The 8,695-nt window shown below is 40.6% G+C and overlaps 1 protein-coding gene across 3 annotated transcripts in view; it reads right to left on the reverse strand.

Annotated features, from left to right (window-relative positions):
* The window catches only part of PLD1 (phospholipase D1, phosphatidylcholine-specific), a 227,294-nt gene extending 225,030 nt beyond the window's left edge, over window positions 1-2,264 (reverse strand). Inside the window, exon 1 of one of the 3 annotated variants that reach the window (XM_010835253.1) lies at window positions 2,059-2,264. The gene's annotated coding sequence lies outside the window, so the exon portion shown is untranslated. The remainder of the gene's footprint in view (window positions 1-2,058) is intronic. The other 2 variants (XM_010835254.1, XM_010835249.1) reach the window with 2 other exon arrangements.
* Window positions 2,265-8,695: the final 6,431 nt, after the last annotated feature.

An 8,695-nucleotide genomic window follows, 5' to 3' on the forward strand; every position in this document is an offset into this window, starting at 1 on the left:
AGCAGCAGCAGCAAGCTTATCCTCTGGGTTTCCCAGGTGGTAAAAAACCCACCTGCCAATGCAAGAGACTTAAGAGATGGGGTTCAATCCCTGGGTCAGGAAGATCCCCTGGAGGAGGGCCGGGCAACCCACTCAAGTATTCTTGCCTGGAGAATCCCATGGACAGAGGAGCCTGACGGGCTATAGCCCATAGGGTTGCAAAGAGTTGGACACGACTGAAGCAACTTACCACAGGAGTTTATCCTCACAGAGTAAAGTATTAGGCCTTTCCTGATGGGGATAAAATTTACTAAACACAGTCTGGTTATACTTTTTCAACTTTCTTCTTTAAAACTGAATTTCTCTAAAAATATGAGAAGGAGCTCAAACTTCGCTTAGTGAGAAAACTAAAGCTTGTATTGTAGTCATTATCATTGAAATGTTATTAAAACTCTAAAAAAATAAAAGACTTTTGTGGAGGGATAGTTGTGATGGGAGCACAATAATATGAAAGTACTTAATGCCACTGAATTACATACTAAAAAATGGTTTAAATGAAAAATTTTATGTTATGTGTATCAAACACAATAAAAATAAAATAACATGGAAAACCCTATAAGAGTTAAAGGTAAATGAATTTTATAACAAATCATTTTTAATTAAGAAATGCACATTTAGTAATCAGACAGCTTCCAAGGAGCAGGGTCCCCCACTGCCTGGTTGTAAGGGAATCAACAAGCCTAAATACAGCACTTCTAGCCGTGGTTCCCAAATACTCTAACATCAGGTACAAACATGTTAAAGACACACCTTTCTCAAAGCCCTAACTACTCACACTTTTCATATGGATTGTGAGTTATACTAGATCCTGAGAAGACAAGCAGGGAGCTCAGACAATTAGTGAAAAGATCCTAAAACAACATTTAAAGGCTGTGTCCAAATTCAAGCTAAAAGACTGTGCCCTATTCACATGTACGTTATCATAAAACATTTAATACTGAAAGAAAATCTTATTCAAAGAGGCAGTGTGTAATTGTGGAGTCTGTTAATAGTTCAAGCTATAGATTAATTTTCATTCTTTACACTTTCATTGCGCCACCTTTAGTTAGCCATTTAACAGAGCTCAGAGGTCTGGGGATACCTGGCCTCCCCGAAGCCCTGAGAAAGCACTCAAAGGGCGGTCTAAACTGTAACCGGTAGGCCTGGCAAGTAAAGTAAGGGAACTCCTCATTTCGGGGAAAAACTTAGGGATAATGAAACGCAGAAACGTTTGTGGTCCTTAAGAATCTACTTGCCTTTAGTACTTTACAAAGACAGTAAAGATAAAATACAGGCGTGGTGATAGTTCTGGACTGACTCTACAAGTTCTGAAGGGCCTCACACAATTCTATCCTAAGCTTGAAGCTCCACTTTCTTGGATCTGAGACCTAAGTCCCACATACCTGAAGCTGGAGCCCCTTTATACACACCCAGGTCCTTGGGCCCTTATCCCTGCCCCGCCCCGGCGTCATCACTTCGTGGGCGCCACAGCTGGTAGCTTTGTGGCCACACGCCCAGGACGGTGCATCTGGCGGGCTGGGCGCTCAGCCTCGGAACACAGCACTTCCTGGTTGGTTTGGGATACTGGTCCCACCGCCAGCGCCATCTCGGTCATCCCACAGCACACGAGAACCCCAGGGGCGCGAGATGACCTAGAGTCACCAGACACACTTGTACTGGGGCCTCCGCGGCGAGCTAGATGGATACACCTGCAGAAGACGCCCTCAACTTCGGCCTGGAGCCAGCGCGGCTCTGCAGTCCAGAGCCACCTGCCCCGGCAAAAGTGCGCGCCCAAGTTGACTGCGTCGACTCTGCAGGAGTCTGGGCCGAAGGCATGCACTGGAGGCCCCCGAATGCTGCCAGGGAGGCCGGTCCCGCGAGCCCTCAGGGAGCTGGTGCCCGCCGCCGACGCCGCTGCCAAGGCTGCCTCCAAGTTGGGCGGGGGACGGCCCGTCGGGAGGAGTGACGGAAAGCGAGCGCGGCGGAAACCCGCTCCGCTGGAGCTGTGCGCGCCCCCGGCGGCGGCCGTGCGGCTCCTACCTGTGGCGTGAGGGCGGCCTCAGGAACCTGCGCGGTGGCGGCGGATTCTCGGGGCTCCGGCGCAGCTGGCACCACTGGAGGCAGGGGAGCAGGGAAGAGGCAGGGCCAGAGTGGGGACCGCGCCGTCGCCCGGAACTCCGCGCCGGGATTCGCGCTAGCCTAACAGGGGTGGGGCGAGGCGGTGCCGGGCAAGGCAAGTCTCCGCGCAGGCTGGACGCCCCCGCTGGGTACGAGGTCTCCGGCCTCTAAACCTCTTTCCTGGTCCGTGTTTCTGACTCTTTTCTCCCAAATTTTCATAATGCAACCGCATCAATCTAGGGCATGTTCACTAGCATTACTACTACTACTACTACTATTATTATTATTCTTATATCGGGCACTCTTGAGCCGCCAAGTGTGCAGGCACGGTTGTAGGAGCTTTGCCTACATAATCTTAATCTCATCTACTGCAGTTGGTAGCCACAAATGGTCTATTTTACAACTAGGGAACAGGAACCAAAAAGTGAAACAACTTGTCAGAGGTGACACAAGAACTGGGATCTTTGTTGACGTCATTTATAAGCCTTCTTCCAACTCCCTGGCTTCATGTGTTATCAAGCAAGGAAAATAAGACTCTGAAGTAACCAGAGTCTTAAGGTCACCCAATCAAGAACGCAGAAGAGGGAATTTGTATCTTGATGTCTTTGGAGTTCAAACTTCAGAAATCTTTGTATAGAATAATAAATCAAGAGTAAAGCATGGAAAATTCCATTCCACCAATTTTTGTTCAGTTGCCAGTCATGTCTGACCCTTTGCGACCCCCTGGACTGCAGCATGCCAGGCTTCCCTCTCCTTCACCATCTCCCATGAAACTGTCCAAAACTGTGTTTTGATATCCACTTAGAATAAAGTCTTAAGGAAAAAAAAAAAAAAAAAAGAACCAGTTGTCATGTGACTTGACTAGCAGTCATTTGGGAATATAGCTTTGAGTATAGGCCACCCTAAGGCAATGGCACCCCACTCCAGTGCTCTTGCCTGGAAAATCCTATGGATGGAAGAGCCTGGTAGGCTGCAGTCCATGGGGTCGCTAAGAGTCAGACACCACTGAGCGACTTCACTTTCACTTTTCACTTTCATGCATTGGAGAAGGAAATGGCAACCCACTCCAGTATTCTTGCCTGGAGAATCCCAGGGACGGGGGAGCCTGGTGGGCTGCCGTCTCAGGGGTCGCACAGAGTCGGACACGACTGAAGCGACTTAGCAGCAGCAGCAGCAGCATCCTCATTACACAATTGCTGCCTTCTGCCAAAGCCAAGGGAAACTATCGTCTTCATGGACCCCAGACTGTTAATAACGATGGCCTCTTTAAAGTACGTAGTGGATATTGCAAGGCTGAGACTGAGTTACATAATGTCTTACTGCACACATGGAACCACATGAAGTGAAAAATGTAATATTCCGGTCCAAAGTAGGGGAGGAGAAGTGAAATTATTGTCTGGAACTCTGTTTTTCCTGTAACCTATAGTTGCTTAGCTCTCCCTGGACTACGTTCTTGCCTCTTGAGCACATCTTTTCCTAATGATAGAAGAGTCACTCAGCCTTCATTCTTTCCTTGTTGACAGAAATGATTGATGTCTTTTGAATCGTATGACACTGACAGATTTTTACAGTTAAACACATGGCCCTCTGAGCATACAGAGTATTGCCTAAGAGGAGTTTGGCAAGTGTAAGACAAGCATGTTATTGAACAAATGAATACATTTTCCTCCCCTTTTCTCAAGTTTTATTAGTCACAGATGATTTGATAAGTATTATACACACAAGTAATGCACTCTTACAAGCTTGTCCTTAGAAGTTATTGCAAACACTTTTAATTGAGAAGTGGCAGGCTATAAAATTTACACGTGTCATCATTAAAACATTTGGCAATAGGTTTTTCTATTAACTATAATTAGAAATAAAATTAAGTGCCCTCACTGTAATTGAATTTCTGCTTCCCTGAGCTAGAGGAATAAAATAGAAAAAGGCCATATGTTGTTTAGAGATAAGCTATGGACTGTCAAAGATAAGTTTTATATACAGTATGATTCTGCATGTGATTATTCTATTGTCCTGAGAGATTTAGTGATTGTTGGTTGCTATTTTTCCAAATTTTGCATATCTTCAGAGATGTCAAGAAAAAAATGACTAAGGAATCCTCATATATATCCATCTGTATACATATTTGACATTTTAATCAGACACGTGGTATTCTAAATACTCTTCAAAGTTTATCTTTTCTTCTCAGTATAAAAGCAGTATATGCCCATTTTATAATTTTTACATTTATATTTTACAAAAATATAAAGTTTTGGAGACTACAGAATTTTTTAAATTAAAATTACCTGTCATCTCCCCTTTGCACACACACCCATTATCAACATTTTGTTATATTTTCTTTTTGTTTATTTTCCATAAAGATTTGTTACAAAATTAACACTATACTGTACAATTTAGAATCTTATTTTTCTCACTGAATATTTATAAATTGAGTACTTTTTTACCATCCCTAAGTTTTTTTAAAAAGTATTTAGTGGTGAAGAATATTCTAATTATTTACTTATCTATGCATCTATTGATGGCTTTTGTTTTTTCCTATGTGATACTATTGCTGTTCTTGCTATTTGCATTAATACTCTTAATAGAAACATTTTATATGTGTATATATAATTTACAGAATAAATAAAATTTACATTCTAGTGTGCTTCCCTAGATTTTCTCTTGTGGTATATTTTATATGTACACTGCAATCCAGGTCATCTAGGTCATTTTGGGATGCCCAATGTCTATCATCTTTTCTGATGATTCCATTTTATTATGATTATAGTGTATAGTTTCAGCAAGAGGGCAATACGAGGCAGTGATCTCCAAGGCAAAAGGCAGATCCTTCCTCTCCCTTCTCACCACACTTCATTTACCCTGCAGGCCAGGTGGACTGAATCCCAAGGAATGCGGGAGAAGAGAGTGTCTGGAGCTGGGCTCACTGGGCACAAGCAGGAGCAGCCTCAGTAGCAGCTTCGCCCTAACCAGGGTGACCGGGTCAGAGACAGCTTCCCACTTCCTGATTTGTTTGTTTTTAACCATCTGGCACTTCCTCTGTATCTGTTGGTTCCAGGCTTGTCTCCCACCCTTAGCTAGAGTCTTTGAGTCCCTGGTGCCCTTTTCTTTGAGAAAACAAGTTTGTATCCATTGCTTACCTTTCTATAGATAATCCTAACTAACATAACCTGTGTGGCTTCTACATCATTCCCTCCACCTAATGGTCCCCTAACTAGCACTTCGCTTATTTGCTATGAATGCTAATTAACTAACCATAGTACATACACATGGTACTTTGGAAACAGTATGAAACAGAATATTTTATCCTCAGTCACCTGTTTACATAAATCACTTTAGCCATCATAACAGTGACAGAATGAAAGATGAGAACAGTGTGACTATCAAGGCTTAAAATTAAAAAAAAAAAAAAAAAAAAGCACTCGACAGTGGTTGGTACCAGAAAATCTCAAGAGAGAATGAGGGACAGAGTAGACATTGTCACGGTATACAGAAGCTGTGTCTCTAGAGCTTCATTTTAGCTTCCTGTGGACCATTCATACGTTTCATAATTTCTTCCAACAACGGTCAGTTTGTGGGCTACCACATGACTCTAAAAAGGGGCCACATTGATGCCTACAACCCCAGCTGAAACAGAGCTAATCTTCTCAGTTACTCTTTGCCAGTCCCTTTGAAGTGTTTTCATATCCAAAGGCCCAAAAAAATCCAACTCCCCCAGCAGTCATTAAGGAAGTTTAAAAACTTGTTTACAATATTTTTACATCTTCAGTGTTTATGTGTTTTTTAATTGTATTCATTTTCATGAATTTGTACATTTATACATAGTATCATGATTTTTAAATGAGAAAACATGCATGATGATTTAAAAGAGTGAATATTTGCTTAGCACAATTGTATGTCAATGGTTGCTACAATTGTATTAAAGTAACTATAAAAAACAACAATAATCAGTTCCCCCAAAAATCTGTAAATTGCACAGTAAAAAAAGTTGTGTCAAGGAGGTATTGCTCTAGGAATACATAATAAAGAAAAACTAACATTTTCAAAGCTAATGTGTTTTATACAAACATCTATGTATTTTTAACTTTTAAACTTAATATCAAGTATAAGCTTTCATTTAATCATACATTATAAAACCCATCATGTTGCAGGTACTGTTTTAGTAGAGGGTTTTTATAATGTTAAGTTAAAAAGAGGGTACTATATGAATAAACAAGTGAAATCTCTTTTTCCTATAGGAGAACAAAGTGAAATATGTACGAGATGAAAGGTACTATGAAGAAATATAAACCCAGATAAAGGAAAAGATAAAGACTTCCAGGATGAGGTTGAGGGAGGCTGACAGAGAAGGCTTCTCTGATCGGGTAACATCAGAGCAGAAAAAAAAGAGCAAAGCTTCCAGACAGGTGTATGGAAGAAGAGCATCCAGGCAGAGGGTCTAGGTTGTATGAAGGCCATGAGGTAGAAACATATTTGGTATTTTCAGTGAAGAGTGAGGAAACAAAGGTGAATTGAATGGTGTGAGCAGGGGAAAAAAGTGATAGAAAATGTAGTCAGAGGGATGACTGGGAGCAAGTTCTTAAGAGGAAGCAGTTTGAATTAATGTTTTGTTTTGCCTTTTATTTACTGAAGTACAGTTAACTGACAATGTGGTGTTAGTCTCAGGTATACAACAAAGTGATTCTTTTTCAGATTCTTTTCCCTTATAGGTTATTACAAGACATTGAGTATAGTTCCTGTGCTATACAGTAGGTCTTTGTTGGTTATCTAGTTTATACATAGTAAGGTGTATGTGTTGGATTTAAACTTAATTGATTATGGAAAGCTTAAGGCTGAAGAGTGACCTAATTGAACTTCAGTTTTAGAAGGACTGCACTGTCTGCTATCTGGAGACTAGCCTGCATGGGGATGCGGGAAGAAGCATGAAGATCAAGCAACAGTCCAAGGAAAGAGAGAATGGAGTGAGAGTCATGGAGGTGTTGGAAGGGGTCAGATTCTGCACCTTAGTATAGATAGGAAAGGAACCAGTATTCAGGAAAATCAACTGTTCAGGAGGTGCCTTCTTCATCAAGGACATTCGTTATTTCTTGACCATATAGACTTTCTTGGGAAATGAATTAGTGACAGCATCAGTGGAGCCCAATTAGTAGCATTACTGCTGCATTTTTTCATGTTCATTTTTTAAAAATTTTATTAGAATATAGTTGATTTACAATATTATGTTAATATCAGGTGTACTGCAAAGTGATTCAGATATATACATTCATATATTCATTCTTTTTCAGATTCTTTGTCCATATAAGTTATTACAGAATATTGAGTAGAGTTCCCTGAAGATTTTTTAATCTTCACCTCAGCAAATTCTCTATTTGTTTATGAAATATAAATTTGAGTTATTGTACTTTTGCCCTGTAGAACTCAGTTCTACCATCTCTAGACCAACATCATACATACATACATACATACATACATCATCCCTACACCATACATATTCTCATTTCAAAATTAAAAACAAATTTTTCCCCATCAAGTTTGACTCAGTTCAGTTCAGTTCGGTCGCTCAATCGTGTCCGACTCTTTGCGACCCCATGAATCACAGCACACCAAGCCTCCCTGTCCATCACCAACTCCTGGAGTTCACCCAGACTCATGTCCATCAAGTCAGAGATGCAAAAATACAACCAATTCAGCTTTTTACATCATAACTTCTGTGCTGGTTAAAATCAGATATTATACCTATAGTTTCAAAAGCATGTAGCTTCAGACTCTATTACACATTAGTATTCTTTGCGTTTTCCAAGTAAAATGTTTCTACAAATGTTTGTTAGGTTTTACACTTTCTTAGTTCAGTTTACATTTAGAAAGCTATGTTTGTTATACCGGCAAATGTTTTTATTTAGAATAAAAGAATAGAAATAGAAGGACATATTATGAAAGTTTTCTTTAATGATAGTAGAATGGCATAACTCCCTAGGAAGGGAGCCATTTGGGTTCCTGCTTGTGTGCCTTCTAATCTTGTAGAACATTCAGAAAATTATGAAAGTGTTTTCTTGGCAAGAAGTTGCTAACAGCTAAGGGGTTTGGAAAGCATTACTATTTGCCTGCATCACTTTTCATTTTCAGTAGAAATGTAGTCATATAGACACTCACACTAAATCCTTGCTGATGTAGGTTTTCACACTTGTATAACTCATCACACTGAAGGTGCATTTTGAAATTCATGCCTTAGTCTAGTCTGTAAGCCAGTCAAGACTCCCCACCCTCACACCCAGATATAGCAGAAGCATCTCTCAGAAACTTTCAGCTTCAGTTGAGCTCTGTTTCACGGAGGCAGAACCCTCTGCAAGAACAAAGTGAAACAAAAGAAAAAATAGGTATTTTATACACACACACATATGCATATATCATTTCTTTAGTGGGACAATCTATTTGACTTACATACTCACTTTGAATTATAGACCCTCTGCCCAAAGATGTGCACTTTCTCCACTATCCTTTCAACAGCAAAAATTCAGGAGACAAATTTCAGAATTATCCATCCTTAACATTAAAATACAATGAA

This window comes from Bison bison, unplaced genomic scaffold, assembly GCF_000754665.1.
Source record: "Bison bison bison isolate TAMUID 2011002044 unplaced genomic scaffold, Bison_UMD1.0 scf7180017864040, whole genome shotgun sequence".
Classification (NCBI taxonomy): domain Eukaryota; kingdom Metazoa; phylum Chordata; class Mammalia; order Artiodactyla; family Bovidae; genus Bison; species Bison bison.